A 19,553-nucleotide genomic window follows, 5' to 3' on the forward strand; every position below is an offset into this window, starting at 1 on the left:
TGGATGAATGAATGGAACTAGAGAAACTGATGCAGCAAAATAAACCAGGGAAAGAAAGAGAAACACCCCATGTTCTCACTGACACATGGCATTTACAAATGTCAAACTTACAGAAGCGCAGAACTGACTAGAGGGGTCCCAACAGACCAAGGGACAGGAGGCATTGGAGGTCTTAGGCAAAGGAAACAAAATCATAGATAAAATGAACAGGTTTAAGAGCACCTGTCATGTTGATGATAGAAAATAATAGTTTTATATCTTAAACATTAAGGGTCCACAGTTGGAATAGTCTCCGTGGTGCTAAGCGGTACATGGTATATTTCATATGCTCATTAGGTTGAATCAGCTACTCCACAACGTACATACCTATCAAAGCATGTTCCATATGATCATAAAGTACAGTTTTTACTTAGTAAAAATTAAAAAAGAAATTCTGTCCTATCATTTGTGCCCATAGACCTGAAAGGCACACTAAGGAAAATATCATCCACAGAAGGACAAACAACCAGGAGTCCTCTCAGATGGAGCATCTACCATTGTTAACATATAGAAGCAGGCGATGGAGTCTGGCTTCTGAGAATGGGGGTGGGAATGGGAATTTTTCAATGACTATAATGTTACTGTTACTTCAGTAGATTTTACACACACACACACACACACACACACACACACACAAAAGTTTGGAAGTGGTTACTGCATTTATGACCCTGATCATGAAGATGGTAACCTGAATGTATGCATATATTCAAACTCACTACATTATAGACTTTTTTTTTCAGGTTCTTTGTGTATCAGACATAGCCTAAATAAATCTGAGAGTGGTGGGCACAAAATTATTTACTGTCTTGTGCTCCATTTGTAATTATTCCTCACTAATCAACTGCTGTATCCAACACTAAATTGTATTTGAAATATACTCTTCTAAATAGCTGGGGGCTGAGGGAGTGGCAAGAAACTGTGGCTCTCATTCCTCCAGGGTCTGATGTGGCTGGTGCGTTAGTAATTGTCCTGCTTCGTTTCAATACAACCTAATGGGACCCAAGAAGGAGTCTCAATTGAAGAACTGCCTCCATCATATTGGCCTGGGGACACATCTGTGAGAGACTCGCTTAATGTGTGATTGGTGTGGGAGGATTCCAATGTCTGTGGGTGGTAACAACTCTGGGTGGGGAAGTGGAAGTGCCTGAGTTATCTAAGGGTGCCTGGGTTATATAAGATGGGCAGCTGAGCACATTGGAGAATAAGCCTGTAAGCTGTGTTCCTCCATGGTTTCTGCATCAGTTCTTGCTTGAGCCCCTGCTCTAACCTCAATAATAGCCGATAAGCCAAACAAAACAAAACAATACAAAACAAAATTCAAAAACAACCCTCCAAAAAAGCAAAAAATGAACAAACAAAAATTCCCTTTCTCCCCCAAGCTGCGTTTGGTCATGGCATTTGTCACAGCAACAGAGAGTTAGCTCCAGTGGTAATCCTGACCTTTTCCTCAGGGGAAGGACTGCAGGATTGAACCTGAAGCACATGAGCTGACCCCAAACCAATCCCAGTCCTGTTGCAAAGCCCAACAGAAGCCAAGTTTATTGCTCCCAGGATTTACTTGGTGCTTGTATATGGACCCCGAGTGAGACTGCAGTCACTCTCAGGATGTTGTGTGGCAAATGCAGCAAGTGAGGTTTTTGGCTTCTGTCACAGGGTAGGAAGAGGTGGAAAGGGGGACAAGCAGTCCTTAAAGCAACCTGCTTGCTTTGTATGTCACCTCCTGCCTCCTTGGTCAGCACAAAGAACCTTACCTTAGTTAGGGTTTTACTGCCATTAACAGAAGCCATGACCAAAGCAACTCTTACAGGTACAACATTTAAGTGGGGCTGGCTTACAGGTTCAGAGGTTCAGTCTATTATCATCAAGGTGGGAGCATGGTAGCATCCAGGCAGGCATGGTGTAGGAGGAGCTGAGAGCTCTACATCTTGTTCTGAAGGCAAACAGGAGAAGACTGGCTTCCAGGGAGAAAAGATAATTGTCTTAAAGCCCATATCCACAATGACACACTTCCTCCACCAAGGCCACACCTCCTGAACCAAGCATATTTGAACCATCACAAACCTCTCTAGGAAAGGTACTTTTCTCTTTTAATCCCCAAGGATTTAAGGACATTGCCTTTATGTGTGTGCTTATTGCCTGCAGAGGTCAGAAGAGGGTATTGTGTCAGTGAATCTGGAGTTACAGATGGTTGTGAGCTGCCATGTAGGTGCTGCGGGGGGCGGGGGGATCAGAACCTGGGTCCTTTGCAAGAGCAATAAGTGCTCTTAACCATTGAGTGATTGCTCCAGTCCGCATCATTATTTTCTTGCTTCATTGCTTCATCCCAGGACCTAGAATTAAGTTTGGTAGGGGCACAATAAACATTTGGATGAATACACTGAAGTATACACTTGCCCTTTGATTAGAAGGCACAAATATAGAAATAAATTTCAGCAAACTGAGGCACCTGAGTGGTTATATTTTGTGCAGATGAGGTCATTCCCGTGTCTGCTTTCTCTTTCAAAAAGATTATTTTTTAATGTTCTGGAGATCTGGGTTAGAAAGCACTGGGGTGCTGATGTGAAGTGCTTTCAACAAAGAGATCCATGAAAACATATTGGGAAAACCCTGAAGTGCATTATCCAGGGGCCACAGCATGGAACCATTACCAGGAAACTTGCTGATAAAACTGAACTTACTATCAAGGAAATTTGACAAAACGTTGTAACCCTGAGGAGGGCATATCAGGGAGCTTGTTGAGATGTGTCAAAAGGTTGTTTGCAACTGTTTCAGAAAAAAAACTTGTTTGTTTAAACAGAAGTGCTGAGTCCCATGTCATATAAATTAACTAGTGGCACTCATCTTTGGTGCCCAGGAACCCTGCAGAGACCTCTGGTGGACAGCTGTAGAGGGTAAAACTTGGCCACCAGAAGCCCATTTACAAAGTAGTGTGTGTCCAGGTGAGAGCAAGCTTTCTTGGGCTAAGAGTTCTCAAGGAGCAGCAAGAGAGAGCCAGCCCTGTTTTCAGACTCAAGCTCCAGTCTCTCCATGAAGCCAGCACTTATTTTACCTCACTCTCTTTTGTTTTAGTTAGAGATACCTAATGGCCTGAGATTGCTTGAGTCCAAAGCATTTCTATACAGACTTTCCTTTTCTACTCTCAAGCCACCTGTGATGAGAGACTTACAAAACAGGTCCTTTCACCCTTCCTCTGGGCAACTGATCAAACTTGTAGATGGCAGACCTGAGGGAGTCTCCTCCTGGATTGGTCAGGTCATTTCTCCTTGCACTGTGTGTGTGTGTGTGTGTGTGTGTGTGTGTGTGTGTGTGTGTGTGTTTGAGTCATAGGCCAGCATCAGGGGTTCTTCCTCAGGAACTGTTTATCTTGTTTTCTGAGACAGCGTTTCTTCACTGGGGTTTGTTGCTTAGGCTAGTCTGGCTTGCCAGCGAGTCCTGGGGGATCTGCTTCTCTTTACCTTCCTAGTGTTGGCATTACAGTCTGTATTACCATGCCTAGCATTTTCACATGGATACTGCAGATCAAACCAAGGCCTTCATGATTGCCAGCATCTAATACTTTATTTACTAACCCTTCTCCAGAGCTCCCCCACTGTGGCTGAAGCCTTTTCTCATCCCACGGTCTATCTTCCTTGGGCTGCAGCACTATCGTATTCTTGTCTTGGGCTATCCTTAGACTTTCTGTAGTGATACATCATAGCAAAGCTCATATTCACTAAAGGGAGCAAAAAAGAACTTTAAAGGTTGCTAACAGAATCTCAACTGTAGGGAGGGACATTCGTTTTTGTCTCCTTAATGGATGAGAGGGACTGTCTTCCTACAGCCTTTCCAGTTTTGAATATTTCTCTTTTTTATTAGTCTATGCCAAGTTAAAAGACTATGATGGGATTTCATTACTGGCTCCATTTTATTAATTTTCATTTAACTATCCAAAAGATGGAGCAATTTTCATATGTTAATCAATCATTTGCATTTCTTCTTCTGCAATCTATCTTTAACCTCGATGGATTAATTAAAAAAAAAAAAATCCCTCTACCCCCAGAAATGCCAATCTAGTTTTTGGCTTTCTTTGGATAAATTTCTAAAATTGAAATAGCCAGTGGTTAGAACATACTAGTGTATTTTTGTGTACACTGCTATGGCTTTTTTTTTCTTTTTCACCATATGCATGTAAACCTTCTCATAGGCAGTCACACACACACACACACAAAGACATAAAATATGTTTGTGTACATTCAGTTGTCTGTGGGCTATACATATAAATATATATATTCAATATGTATTATGTGTGTATGTGTGTGTGTATGTGTGTGTGTATGTGTGTGTATGTGTATGTGTATGTGTGTGTGTGTGTGTGTGTGTGTGTGTGTACGTGTACGTGTACATGTACGTGTATGTGTATGTATGGGTTGGAGTTTAATGGGAAAGTCTCAGGAGCTACAGCTGAAGCAAGGATATTTTCCAGTTAAGGAAAACGAGGATCTGTGAGTGAAAATACATTTTTCTTTACAATAAAACCCAGCATTGTAAACTCTGTAAAATTAGCTCCCGGGTTTAGCATCACATACCGTGAGCTAGTCTTTACCCGATGCCCTTCTGGTCACTGATCACTTCCCTGCTATGACGGAGAGGCAGAGTCAGTATTCTAGTGTTTAAGTGATGTCATTCTGTGCTTTGTTGAAAGCTAGAATAATCTACTGATGACATTTCCTAAAGTAAAGTGTTTCTTAGCAAAAAAATCTGCACATGTGTGGTGTGATTTTTTTTTTCAGGTACTGACAATAGCATCCTTCTGGGACTTGTGTGGAATACCCATTCCACATGGGAAGGGACTCTCTGAGATTAGGCAGGGCTTCTACAAGGACTTACTGAAAATGTTGTCTGAGATCCTTCAGAAGCTGCTGATCATGGCACCTGTGGATTTATGAAGTATATATTATGGGAGCAACAGGGCTACATTTATTAGGCCACAACACCGGGGCACTGGGGTGGTGGGGATGTAAATCTAGTTTATGGTAAAGATGACTTACTCCATAAAATTCGTTTATTAAAGTGCTCACAAGGTTTGACGCTCAGCGTTTGAATGTGGTGTACGTCTCCCTGTGGTCTACTTTAGCTGCTGTCGTTTTTGCTACTCAATCATAAGCACAGATGTCTGGTGGGCCCATATCTGAAACTTGTGCTTCTGGCTTTTGTAGCTAAGGTGGACGACAGTGAGATCCACCTGTCTGCTGAAAGTTCTGTTCCTGCTTGTTTGCTTGTTCAATGTTGCACATCCTTCAACTTATATATATACCCTGAGCAGATCCCTGTGTCCCAGCTGTCTGACTTCTCCTTAGCTTTCCCTCTGAGCATTCTGCCCTTTACCTCTGTAAGTGTTCTTCAGTATCTTGCTGCTATGGACAGCTCTTTTAAGCTGTTCCTTCAGAACCAGAGAGTTCTCCTCTGTGGCTAGCAGCCCTCATCCTCGTACACGTGCCCACTGGCTTTCCACGTTTCCACAGTTTCAACTTATTCACTAGTCTAGACAAGAAAATGCTTTCAACACTTGGCTTCCGTCCCAGGGGACCCATGCCAAGCTGGCTGCTTCCTCGGTGTTCCCTGTAAGACGAGGACATTCATAATCATAAAATCTTCAGAAGGGAGAAAATAAAGATCCATGTAGGAAACATTCATTTCTGGACATTCAGTGCTACGGGGTGCAATGGTAAGGATCCAGGGCTACGTTCTGAGTGAGACCATGATCTGGCATTGGGGATCAGTTTGGGGGGTCTGAAATTTCAGAGGAAAAATGTGAGTGCAATGTCAGAGACTCCCTGAGATGGAGTCCCAGAGGCTCAGAGATGGACAAGCCCTCAAAGACACTTGTAAGCAGGGCCCTTAGCACCCTTTGTAGAAGGCTGCACATTTTCATGTGCTCTGCTCCCAGCATCTGGGGCAGGGCTGCTCAAGTTGAGCACGTCACGAGTTCATTTTAACTTGTCAAAAGTCAGTGAACTGTGTTACAAGAACAAGAGCTTAGAGGCCTGTTTTCTGTTTTGTAAAAAAGTGGAAGACTGGGAACTGGAGAGAGGGCTTGAGGAGTCAAAGTATTGCTGCTCTTCCAGAGGACCAGGATTCAGTTCCCAGCACCCACCTGGCTAGCCACCATCTGTTCTGTCACTCTGGCTCCAGGACATCTGATGTCCTCTTGTGGTTTATGTGGGTACTACACATACACGACACAGGCATACATGGAGGCAAAATACCTATACACCAAATGAATGAATGAATGAATGAATGAATGAATAAATAACATAATCTAAGAGGATGATGACTTGGGACTCCAATGATCCACACAAAATACTTCCCCTCAAAATATTTGGGAGGGGGGGATTCTAAAGGCATGATCTGACATTAAAGAAAGCTATGGAGATGTTCATTTCCACTTCCCTTTATTATAATAATTTAATGAGAAACTGGCCTGAGTCCTGGGATAGTGAACAATTTTATAATAGGTATACTCAGAAACAAAGGCGCACAAGCTGCTGCTCGTTTTGCTATGGGGAGAGATTCTTAGGTGGCTCAAATGGTGTTATCATTTGGGGGCTGGGTTGTAGCTCAGTTGGTAAAGCACTTGCCTAGCGTGCGTGAAGCCCTGAGCTTGATTTCAACACCCAATCCATCCAGGTACGATGTTAAAGCCTGTAAACCCACATGCTCCAGAGGCAGGAACATGAGGATCAGAAATTAAAGGTCATTTCATTCTGACTACATGGTTAGTTCAAGGTTGACGTGGACTATATGAGACCCTTTCTGAAAAGTGGGATTAAAGAGAAGTTGGTGAGTATTTCTTGTGGAGAGACCACTTAACGGTGACTCAGTGGAAGGCACACTAAGTTACTAAAGTCTTCCATGCAAGCACGATGTCTTCAAAGAAAGGAGGCAAGATGATGGGGTCATGAAGGATGCTCAGGTCAGGTGGAACAGAGAGAAAGTTTGGGGTCTGAATGTTTTGGGGACGATGGAGAGAGGAACAGGCAGATTAGACCTCCCTTTAGGGCAAAAATCCAAAGTAATGAGAAGATTTTTGTTTCCTAGGGAACTTATGGGCGTGGCTGCAGTTTTTGCTCTTATTAATACACGTCTTCTAGGTAAATCATTCACAGGCCCAAACCTCAGAAAGATGGATCCAATTGCTTCAGACAGGAGTGGCACCAGATGATAAAGGAGGGGAGGAATGCTAAAGTGGGGAAGGCCAGTACTCAGGCAGGAGATAGTTGTGTGCTTTATGGCAAAGCATTTCCACCATCTCCCCTTGTCTGCTCCCTAGGATGGCTTCTGTTTTAGGGACTGCATTTCTCTTTGAAAATCCATTTCTATTCAGATGGACTTAAACACTATATGTTGAACATCATTTAGTTCATTTCACAGAAGTTACTGGAAATTACAGTGTAGAAGATAAGAACAGAATGAGGCCTGAGATCCAGAGCTCTCTTATAGGAACACAAGCCTCATGGGCCACAGGACACACAGCGTTTGCAGGAGCAGTAATAGGGGATATGCTAATACCTGTCAACACTGTCCAACTCACGGGGATGAGAGAGTTGAAAACTGGATGCATTTTGTTGATGGTAGTTTTATGTGATGTTGGGAGCCGCCCTCACATTTGCCATTACAAGATGGCGCTGACAGCTGTGTTCTAAGTAGTAAACATAATCTGCACACGTGCAGGGGCAGTTTTCCCGCCATGTGTTCTGCCTTTCTCGTGATGACAACTGGGCCGATGGGCTGCAGCCAATCAGGGAGTAATACGTCCTAGGCGGAGGATAATTCTCCTTAAAAGGGACGGGGTTTTGCCATTCTCTCTCTTGCTTTCTTGTTCTTTTTCTTGCTCTTGCTTTCTTGTTCTTTTTCTTGCTCTCTTGCTCCTGAAGATATAAGCAATAAAGCTTTTGCCGCAGAAGATTCCGGTTTGTTGCGTTCTTCCTGGCCGGTTGCGAGAACGCGTGTAAGAATGTGACACATTTTTAAAGCGCCCTCACGGTGGTTATGGGAACCATGTTTGGAGTTGACAAGGAGGCAAAATTCTGGCTGAATCAGACTGCTGCAGTGAGAAACAAAGTGGACACAGTGGGAGCCTGAGGGAAGTTCCTCGGAGCTGGTCCTCTGGCTTAGAGGGTGTAATCATAACCTCAATTCAGGCTCCATCAGGACTAGGCTTGGCCATCTCCACAGTTTGGCCTCTCAGATTTCATCAGGGTCTCACTCTTCATAGGCAATTCATCTTGCCTCTTAGAAGAAGAGTCGTCCTCATGACAGGAAAGCAAGTCCCTAAAGAGATATGTAAAGAAGGCTGTTTAGAGGGCCTCAAATATAGACAGGATGAACTGGGAGCCAGGCTGGGGGCCGTAAAGTCTTCATCCTAAGTGGAAAAGGAATCTCTGGAGATAAGGAAGGGGCAGGGTCTGTTCCTTGCTGGCAGAACACTGAACAGTTGGCTGCCACTGAGTGTCAGTTGGAAGGAGGCTGCTTCTGTTTCAGGTTGGTAGAGATGATCTGCTGGGAAAACATCTAGTAGGAGCCCTGAAATCCTGGTGACCCCCCAGCTCCTAATCCACATGTCTAGTGCTCCCTAATCAGGCAAGGCAGTGCGAGAGCATCAAATAGAAGTTGCTTATACTGTCCTACTGCCGGATACCCAGCCAAGAGCAATGGAATGCTAAAATATTTTTAAGAGTCAACAAACTTGAAGGAGCCCAGTCTTCCAAAGAGACCGATTAAGCTTCTCTCACAAAATACCATATCTTACTCAGCAGTATAAAGAATCAGCTACCAAGAGCATAGAGAAAGTTCAGTCAACTGAGTGCTTGTCTTGAAAACATGAGGACCTGAGTTTGACTGACAGAACTCACGTTTAGTCCTGGAGATTCAGACAGGAGGATTCCTGGTGTTTGCTTCAAGCCAGCTGGGCCTACTTGGCAAATCTGAGATGGACTAAGAGTCTTGCCCCCAAAGGTAGATGACTTTCCCAAAGAATGGCGCTGGAGGTTGTCATGTGGCTTCTACCTACATCCACCTACCTGGATACCACCCGCACATACACATGAAATAAGTTGCCAATGGAGTAACATAAATGACAACCACAAACTGAGAAAACGGGGCCAGATGCAAAAGAATGTTAGGCCACATGATTCATTTTTAAAGATGCATAAGGAATGAAAAAGAAACAAGTGAAAGAAATGGAGACAGTCATCTTTGAGGGGTGGAGGACAGGGGTGGATTTCCAAGGAACAGGAGAGAACATGGGAGTGAATTGGAAATCCCTTATCTTTTCCTTTGAGCTGCTTAAAAAAAGGAATACACATCTGGTAAAATATTCAACTGTACCTTTAAGACTTTATGGTTTTCAATTAGAGAATCTATATCTATAATCTATATCCATAATCTACATCTATAACCTATATCTATCTATAACTATATCTATATCTAATCTATCTAATCTACCTGTATTCTCTCTCTATATATATATAGAAAGCATATATATATATATATATATATATATATATATATATATATTAAATGTCCTGTCTTACAATCAAAGGGTCATCCCACAGCAGGAACTCTGAAAGCCACCAAACTGCAAGGGAAACCACTCAGAGAACCTGATGAAGTCAGAAGTGGGGCTGAACTGGGGATGAGCATGGCTTGAGACAGTGTCTGTCGTAATAAGACGAGCAACCCTTGGGCAAGGATGAGTGCTGTCACCCGTTCAGAGAGAAATTCTGTCAGTGAGTACCCACTAAGAGCAAGGAAGGGTCTGGGTACAGGGTGTCTCACCCACAGATTCAGTGAGAATGCAAAGTCCATGACACCAAGTGGCCAAATAAGGGTTCTAAAACATCCCAATTAGTATGCTTCTGATAAAAATGTGTCCATAACCAAAGAGACAAAATGAGGGGTGGGTTACAGAGACACCACGGGAGTACAATGTGGAGTAAATGTTTAATATAAGATGGACAGAGTTTGAAATCAAGGTGGCCTATGGTAGTAAACCTTTCAGAACTACAACTTTACGACCTAAAGGTTATCTACAGTGTGGCTTTACCAAGTGAATAAAAAGCAGCAGACAGAAGCTGTGTGACAGAGGGATGCGTAGCACCCAGTCACCTCAGGTCCCAATGACCTCCCCTGGACACTGCAGGGGAGGCAGTGTCACTAAGTATATCAATTTGGCCTCTGAGAAGGGACACAGATACATTGTAGAGGCCCCAGGAGATCTGGTGGGCTCTGACTCCCTTGCCTATCTGGCTTTTCATCCCTTTTCCATTCGAGGCCCCCAGAGCTGTAGTGAAACATATACCACAGACCCCACAACCCCCAAACTGTGTGGCGTCTTGTGTGCAACTTAGGAAAAAGCAGTAGGAAGTGCAGGAGCTTGGAAGTCAACCTAGTTTCATCCTTAGAGATGCGGAACCTCTCGATGCTAACTTCTCTACCTCCCTTCCTGAACCCACCCAACCCCCTCACTGTATCCGGCACACACACTGTTCTAACTTCACAAAGGCCTGAGCTTGCCTGGATATGGGGTAGCTGGTACCCGCTCACTTTTCATTTTGGTGTTGGGTGGATCAGATTGCTAGGACTCGTCGCAGTAACTACCCTCCATGAAAAGGCTTCCGGCGCAGCTTGACTGGCTGCAATGCAGCCAGGATGATCTGGGCCATCGCGCTCTATGTTCTGTGGCCATGAAGAAGCCCGGACATCGCCAGGGTTTTCAGGACAGAGTGAATCCATCGGTGCGATGTTCATACTGGCGCCCTGGGCTCTATGGCACCCCCAGGAGACTGTATGGATCGGGCATACTTGAACCTTCAAAAACCACGAGGTTTCCTCCTTCGAAAATAAATCGCACTCACTTCACTACCCCATCTGTGAGAGAGTTTGAGGCTGAAAACCCACTGACTTTGGGTCGTCTGCGGTTTACCAAGACAAGAGACGTGAGAACTAAAAAGTTTAATGAAAGGAGAAAACTAATGAATGAGGAAATATTAGAGAAGGAGGAGGATGAGAAGGAGGAAGAGGGAGAGGAGAATAAGGAAAGGGAAGAGGGGGTGGGAGAGGAAAAGGAGAAGAAGAAAGAGGTGGAGGAGGAAAAGAAAGGGGTGGTGGAGGAGGAAGAGGACAAAGAAGAAAAGCAGGAAAAGCAGGAGGAAGGTGTTAAAGACAAGGGGGAGAAGGAGATATGGTGGCCTCTCCAGGAGACTGCCATCCAAGATCATAAGAAAAAATGGATATCTGGCAGCTATGCGCATGGAGCAGCATCTAGAACTGTGGCTGCCGCAGCAGAAACAATTTCTCTAAAGCAGACTCACAGCCCTCAAGAGGGAAGTCAGACTCGCCAGGACTCACCAAACCACTTGGATGTGAATGCCCAAGTGTATCCCTGGAAGCACTCCCGTGGCTTTAGTCGCTCCAGCTCTCACAGCTACGGCAAAGACGACTCTACTCTTGGGTCTGCTGGCGAGGATGCACCATGGAGCCCTCATGCAACCTCTAGTTCAAGCTGTGCCAGTCTTCAGGAGAGCTCTCCAAAGACAGAGGTGGAACTAGCTCATCTTCTGAGCTTCGAGCTAACTGGTCGTCTGGGCTTCACACCTTTGCAAGAACCACGAAAGGAGAAACGAGGAAGGAAGCCCCAGGCTGCTGTACCAAGGTGTCCTGCTATTCCTCTGCCTGGACCAAAAAGACCCTGCAAGAGGAAAGGAGTCATTTTGGAGCTTTATTTGCCACCCTCAAGGCCACCACCCACCTCAGCAATACTACGACTGCTATGTGATCAACAAGACCTGCCCCCACCTCCAAAGATTCCACGAACTGACACAGAGAAATCACCATGAAGAACAAGAGGCATCAAGCCATTCAGATCAAGGTTGATAAAGTGGATGTCTTCCAGCCTAAAACCCAGGTAAGTAGCTGCTCAGACTGCCCTTCAGCCTGTCCTGCCAAGACCCCCATCGGCTTCAGTGCTTCCAGTCTCTGGGGTTTCCAGCCTGGCTCATCCTTCCTCCACTCCTTTGCTATGCCAAGCTGCTGGGCCTCCAGTCCCATCTGTCCCTTCACCTTCCCTCATACCAAGTATCCCCACAATCCCTATTTCTCCTTCAGCTCTCCCTTCTGACTCTCTTTCTTCTTGTCAGGCTGGGCCCTGTGTGGAGACTCCATCAGATGGCGAGAAGAAAGACCCTACTAATGTGGCCACAGCTCCTGCCATTTCTCACCTCCCCAGGCCTGGTGCTAAAGCCTTGTCTTTCAATCCCTCCTCCTGCAGGAGGGACTCTGCAGTATCAGTGTGCACAGCTAGCCACCCTCCTCTCCCCTTCTCTGCGGCTCTTCGATCGCCCTCCCCCAGAAACCGTCCCACAGTCTTTCCTACCTCTCCATCTCATGATATTGAAGAGATGTGTTGGGAAACATCTCCCTGGCCTGCAGATATGGACATGGATACCACGCCCCCTTCTGAGGTGGCTCCTCTATCCCCCTCCCCCAGAAACCATCCCACCGTCTTTCCTACCTCTCCATCTCATGATATTGAAGAGATGTGTTGGGAAACATCTCCGTGGCCTGCAGAGATAGACATGGATACCACACCCCCTTCTGAGGCAGCTACTCTGAGCTCACCCATGGCTCACAGTATGACAGCAACAACCTCTTCGAGTGATGCCAAGGATGTTGAGTTCATGGACATCACTCCTCCTTCTAGAGCTGTCATACTGCATTTCTTCCCTGGCACTAACTGTGCTTCTAACAATTTAACAACCTGGTTAATGTGGAGGTCTCCTACAGCTTGCCACTCGCATAGAGTTCAGTCTATCGACACACGGCCCAATGAGCTGCAGTCGAATGGCCGTGTTCTTATAAAAAAACCATCCCCTGCAACAGCAGCAGTTGGCTTCTATTCACAGTCTGATAGTGGTAGTAAAACTCAATTTGCAGGCTCAGCATCACTTGCTGACCATGGTAGGCTTTCTGGCACGAGGCAGGCCAATGAGAAGCGCCCACCTGCTTCCTACATTGCCCCATCCATTTTGGGGCATGCTCTCAAAATGGGAATGGGCACAAGGCAGTGCAGTTCATCATCCACCAACCTTACTCCCAGCACAGCAACATCAGTGAGACCTATGGTGCTAGGAAGTGGAGATAACCACTCCATGGCATGGCCACCTAGCAACACCAGTACTGGTGGAAAGAAGGGTAGCACGGGACCTTTTCCTAGTTTTCTGCTTGCCTAAACACAGCAGTGCTCCTATGAAAATGAGCTCTTGAAGAGAATTTTGTTTACAAAATAGCATATGCATGAGCAAAATTTGACATATTCACTTCTTTTTGGGCCCCCACCAAAATCTACCTGTTGATTAACTGTAGTTAGTTTCTATGAATTTAGTTTGAATTTTTGAGGCACACCGATTATTTCCCTGATTATTTATTCTAAGTTGATTTACTAGTATTCTAAATTAACTCTTTTTCATGTTGATAATGTTTGTGTAATTTTCAGTTATTTATTAAAAATATAGTTGATGTTGATATTCTTGTAAGTAACTTTGTATTTTCGGCATGGCTGAGTTTCATCCACACATGTATTTTGCCTTTCAATAAGACCGGCATGATTCTCTACTAAAATTGTTAACATGGAGAGGAGAGTTTGGGGGGAAAACACCAGAATTTAAGTTCCACTCAACCAATGATGAATTTTCTGGGGGTTTGTCACAGGTTTTGTTGTCATTGTTGTTTATTTGGTTTCTGTTCTTCCCTCCCCATCCCTCCTAGTCTTCTGGACTGATTTCTTAAGCCATCCCAAACCAGCAAGAATGCAGTTGTGTGGACAGAAAGAGTTCTGTGAGAAGACTTCTATTTCTAGTATTTTTAAAATATACAATGCTTTATGGTTCTCCCCCACAAAAGCAGTTATATGGTGAGACCCCCTGTGTTTGCGTGTGCATGTATAACTTTGCAAATTTCTTATTGGTAACAGTTTAAAGGAGCAAAGATCTGTCTGGGTCTACGTACCTACAGGTTTCTGTGCACTGTGGGTCCATGTCTGTATGCTTTCGACCTGAAGCAAGGCTACACAGAAGGTAGCAGGGGGAAGTGGTATAGAAAACTTCTACCTTCATGGGAGCCAGGAACCTGAGGGATCAAGAAGAATCTGCTTCAAACTAGTTCCCTCAAAAGTACTGACACCTACGTCCTCCATGCTAGGCATTGTCTCCTAACACTCTTAGCCCCTCCCAAAGAGTGGCACCAGCTAGAGGCCAAACCTCCAAACACATGAGCCTGTAAGGACATTTCCTGTGGAAACCCACAAAAGCCCAAATCCCTAGTGTGTCTGTGCTTTGGAAATGCTGCCTGTTTGGAATTAATTATGCTTAAGTGGGGTCATGAAAAGGGGATTCTAAATACAATAGTGTCCCCATGAGAAGTTAGCAGAAAGCACTAATTGCCTTCTTCTGAAGCCCTTGAATGACAAAGGAGAAAAGGCCCAAGTCCTTACACACAATAGAATAGATAACTATTAGGAGAGAAGCCTCATCAGAAAGCAAAAATGAGGATACTTTCATCATGGACACGTAGCCTCCATGACTGTGAGAAAATGAATGTCTATTAGGACACTCAGTCCAGGGCATTTTGGTAGCCCTACAGAGGGGAGAGGGAACTTGTAGAGCCCATCTTCAGCAGAAAGACAGGGCATCAAGTGAGGGATGGGGTTGCCATTCCATATTCAAAAACTTTGACCCATAGTTGTTCCTGTCTGAAAGAACTGCAGAGACAAAAATGGAGAGGAGCCTGAGGAAAAAGAGGTCCAGCGACAGGCCCAAATTGGGATTCAGCTCAAGAGGAGGACCAAAGGCCTGACACTATTCCTGAGACTATGGAGTGCTCACAAAAAGGGGCCTATCATGACTGCCCTCTGAAAGACCCAACAAGTAGCTGAAAGGGTCAGATGCAGATATTTATACTCAACCAGGGAACAGAAGCTGCTGACCCCTGTGGTTGAATTAGGGAAAAGCTAGAAGAAGCTGAGGAGGAGTGTGACTCTGTAGGATGACCAGCAGTCTCAATTAACCTGGAGCCCTGAGGTCTCTCAGATACTGAACCACCAACCAGGCAGCATACACAGCTGATATGAGGCCCCTAACACATATACAGCAGAGAACTGCTAGGTCTGGACTCAGAGAAGATGCACCTAAACCTCAAGAGCATGGAAGCCCCAGGAAGTGGGGATGTCTGGTGGGGTGGGGGGGTGGGGAGTAGGGGCTGGGTACATCCTTGTGGAGACAGAGGTAGGGTGGGGGGGAGGGGACAGAAGTACGGGATGGGGAACAGTCAGAGGGTCAACTGAGAGGATGATAAAACCTGGATTGTAAAATGATGAAAGAAAGGAAGAAAGGAAGAGAGAAAGAGAGAAAGACAGAGAGGAGAGAAAGAGAGAAAGAGAATAGAGAAATTACAATACTAGGTTATTGAATAGAACCCACCTAGGACCCAGAGATATCCCAAGCTGGGATTCAATAAAGTTATATCTTAACGCCTAGGACTATCTCCAGTTGTGCATATGCAGATCTGACCTATACACCAAAACAAAACCCAGGATAAGAAAGATACAGAGCATCCCATGGCTGGGGTCTCAGTGGCCTGGCCACTAGCATGTAAGGAACAATTCCAAATAGCTCTATAAACACTAGTTGGCTAGCTTTAGCTCAGTCGTGTTATAGAGACCTCAGCTGTACAAGCCATCTACACTGGACATAGGTAAAACTGCACCCAACACCAGCAGCTACCCCTTTTCAAGTGAGCAAGGGATATGTCTATGGTAGTCATATATTAGGGAACAAATGTCAACCTTTGATGATGTCTATTTGTGCTCTTGGATTGAACCAGTAGAGCAGATATATGTTCCAAAGGTGGCTCATTAGGTTGGCTTACGTAGTACAGCCCGTGAAGTCCAACAGTGGCTGCACAAGGGACTCCAGCAGAAGCGAAAGAGCCCAGGCTTTCACCGGTCATAAGCCCCACTCTTGTCCATCTTTGGCTTGAGATTTCAGTCAGCCCATTTCCCTTAGGCATTCTTCTTAGGTTGGTCAAGGAGGATCTCCAAGGAGAAGAGTGGCAGTTCTTTCTGGGAGACGATTCGAGCCCAACTTTGTATACAACAAGTGTTGATTTACGCCTGCCTCCTGCAGTCTTGTTGCTTCCCCTTCTACAGATCTAGAAACCGAGGAAAGAGCTTGTTGGAAGTGGGACTTTCAGTTGGACAGAGCAGCCTGGATGTGGTTGAGGATTTTCCATTGCCCCAATCCTCCCATTCCAGTATGAGGCCTGTTCCTCGAATTAAAATGTGAATCAAAACACGATCGACCTTGTGTACCCAGTTTGGATAAGATTTACCTTCGAAGAATGGCTCCTTTTTCTATCCCAGCAGGCTCAGCTCCACCAGCCCCACTTGCTCTTAATGATGACCAGGGAGCAGGATCATAAATATTGCAAACGATGTGGCTTGAATGTGACACCCTATGAACCATGATAAAACCCCCATGATTAATTCCAGGACTTACTCTGCTCATATGAGACCTGCGGTGGCTTCCCTGATGAGATCAATACAGCTGAGTGATCATAATAGAAGTGTTATTATCTTTTAATCTTCGGGAAATCGCCAACTTCTCGAATCCGTCACTGGGCCGCCGGCTTTGTTTTCTCAGTACAACCTTGAAGGCAGTTGTTTTCCCTGAAATGAAGATATATTAGAGTCTTTTCAAGAATTTATCAATAATAAGACTTGGGCCGTCTTTGCAGGGCCCACCGCTAAAAGGCACATTTGTATGCTGCAAGTCAAACCTGGTCGCAGTGACCTTTGCTGTCAGCTATTTTCCCTGCAGACAAATGCCTCTGGAGAAGTGAGTGGTAAAGACAGATATTCATGGGAAGGAGACAAGGAAGCGAGAATGAGGAGAGAAATAACATCACCAACAAATAATCAGGAGGGTTTTAGAAAGCCAGGCATGTCCCTTGTTTAGGACTCTGACAGCAGAAATGGTCTCCATGGCCATTGCAGGCAGTTTTTTTTTTTTTTTTTCTTTTCTTTCTTTCTGTTGCTTCTACAGGGTTTCCAGGGACTGGAACATAGCAAAACAAGCTGTGAGCCTCAGCAAAACAAATAAAATGTCACTGTCCAGTAGGAGTGTCCAGGGCCAAAGGAAGAAAGACAAGTATCTCCCTAGTGTCATGCCTCCAGGGTGGTAGGCCACATGGGGACTGCAGGAGACAGGGAACTTCAGGGAGGGGGAGGGTCCCTGTCAGCTGAGTGAGTACTTTTCCTGGTTAGAGAGAAGAGAGTGGGGAAGTGGTCTGTGCTTGGGCTTGTTGGATGAATAAATGCACTCGCTGGTAGGTGTCAGCTTCTGTTCCTGCCTATGTTTTATTCATTCCTGAATGGAGGCATCACTGGACCCCAGAGAGTGCCAGTCAGCAAGAGCTGAAGAGGAGGAGAAGGGCCCCCATCCCTCTCTGCTCCTTGGTGCAGCACTTTCTCATGCCCCTCTTCCCTCCTTAAAGGGACATAGCATCTCTGGATGGCAGGCACGCAGTCACCCTGGGTGTCATCTAGACACACCACACCTCTTACCTTGCACAGAGAGGGAAACTGAGGCTCACCACCGGAAAGGAAATGAGGAAGTGTGTCTTCCAGAAGATTAAGTGGAGCACTATGTCTCCTGGGCGTCTGCCAAGGGCCCCCCTCCCCTCCATGTGTGTTCCGTGATGCCTTTCAGGGATCTAGGGTTCCCTGCAGAGCTCTAAGCTTCTGAGACCAGCGCCTTATCTTCTGGATTTAGCCAGCCACAAGGGGAGTGAAGCATAAAGCACCCCTGGTTGGGGAAGAAACAAGCAGGAAGCCTATTCTTCATCTAGTTCCATTGGGTAGAACTCTGCCATGTGGCTTTGCCCACAGGACAGACGTTGAATGTGTGCTGTAGAAGGCAAGAACAGGAATTTGTAAACAACTGTGCCCCACTTTCATCTATAAAGTAAAGAGATACATGCCGCACACTAGATCTGAAGTGTCCTCTTCAGTATCCCCTAATGTGGGAAGAGAAGCTTGCTCTTCAGGGAGAGCTAAGGACAAGTTTTCGACACTTTAAGAGGTGGAGAGGAGCGGGAGAACTTCAGGCCGCTGGAAAGGCCTCGAAGGAAATGGTGAGTTTCTAGTCTCTTTTCCTCTTTTGTCTCCAGGCTACCCAGGGAGCAGTTTTGCTCTTCTGTGCAAGTGCATGTCACTATGGGTCCCAAATCAACGGCATCAAAATTCTGAACCAAAACAAACGTTTCCTTTGTATCCTGTGATTGTTTTGGGAATTTGTTACAGTGACAGAAAGCTACCATGATAGAGACATAAATAAACTTTTAGATGGGCTACAGAAGGGGCTACAAGAAAATAAAATATTAGAGAATGCCTGACCAAGAGCAGGAACAAAATAAATGTCAATCTCAACTAACACAGGTCTGAGAGGCTGCTGGGAAAAGCCAGCACCTGCCCCCTGTCCCTTCCATACTGGTCTAACCTTGTTCTCTTTGTCCCTCTGTTCTGAGATGGACCTGTGTTCTGGATCTGAAAGAGACTCTCCGACTCCTGAGATAGATCTTTGCCACATCTGGTTTGTTCACCAGTCACACGGAAATGCATCATGGTCCATGCCTGTCAACTGAAAGTGTTGACAGCAGCTACCTCCCGTTATGACCTTATGACCTTTGCAAAGTAACCCTCACTTGGATTATATGGACCCTGCTTTTTTGGTTTTCTTTTTTTTGTTGTTTGTTTGTTTTTAAGTCAGAGATTATCAAGAGGAAAAACAGAAGTGATAGCTGTGAATTCTCTGACTCAAAATTCCAGCTAAGCAGGACAGGGAATGAGTCTGCTCAGATGGTGGCAGTACAAGCAGATGCTCCTCAGTTCTCACAACCTGGAAGTCAGGATGCTCAGAACGGGCTCATCAGAATGACAGAACTGACAAGGGAAGAGATGTTGCGCAACAGCACCAGTGTTGGTTTCTCTCCAGAGCAGACTTACTAAGTTCTAGCACATTTTCTCTTCCCTCTTCCCCTGTGTTAGCTGAGTCATGTGCTCCTTTGCCACTGGCTGAGACTCAAGACACACCATAGCAGTCATCGTGTGTGGGAAATCCATCTTCCCAGGAGATCACGCAACTGAAGGGGAACTTTAGTTCTCTGGGGATGTTTCTTTCCCAAACAGCCCTCTGCACCCCGTGGAGCTTTTAGCACTCAGCAGATGGTCTCTGGTCTCTGAATAAGCCCATCAGAGAAAACGACAAGCCGGACAGGTGACAAGCAGTGGTGTCGGGAGGGTGGGTCCTTGCGTGGTGAGGTAGCAGTATCTTGGCCATCCGTTCTTGCTTTATTGAAGTGCTTCCAGTTTTATGGAAGTTTAGGAGAGTACTCTCGAGGAGGCTCAGGCCATGCCGAAAGAC

The 19,553-nt window shown here is 45.4% G+C and overlaps 1 long non-coding RNA gene and 1 pseudogene across 2 annotated transcripts in view; one reads left to right on the forward strand and one right to left on the reverse strand.

Moving 5' to 3' along the window:
* Gm35998 overlaps positions 1 to 16,798 on the reverse strand; it is a 57,950-nt gene extending 41,152 nt beyond the window's left edge. Inside the window, exons 1-4 of one of the 2 annotated variants that reach the window (XR_001778524.2) lie at positions 16,629 to 16,744; positions 16,000 to 16,281; positions 14,083 to 14,202; positions 11,428 to 11,767 (exon numbers count right to left, since the gene is read on the reverse strand). This is a non-coding gene — a long non-coding RNA (predicted gene, 35998). Of the gene's footprint in view, positions 1 to 11,427; positions 11,768 to 14,082; positions 14,203 to 15,999; positions 16,282 to 16,628 lie in introns of both variants that reach the window. The other variant, XR_001778525.2, reaches the window with a different exon arrangement.
* Positions 10,763 to 13,306, forward strand: Gm29789 (predicted gene, 29789; annotated as a pseudogene).
* Positions 16,799 to 19,553: the final 2,755 nt, after the last annotated feature.

The sequence above is a fragment of the Mus musculus genome, chromosome 8, assembly GCF_000001635.26.
Source record: "Mus musculus strain C57BL/6J chromosome 8, GRCm38.p6 C57BL/6J".
NCBI classification, from domain to species: Eukaryota; Metazoa; Chordata; class Mammalia; order Rodentia; family Muridae; genus Mus; species Mus musculus.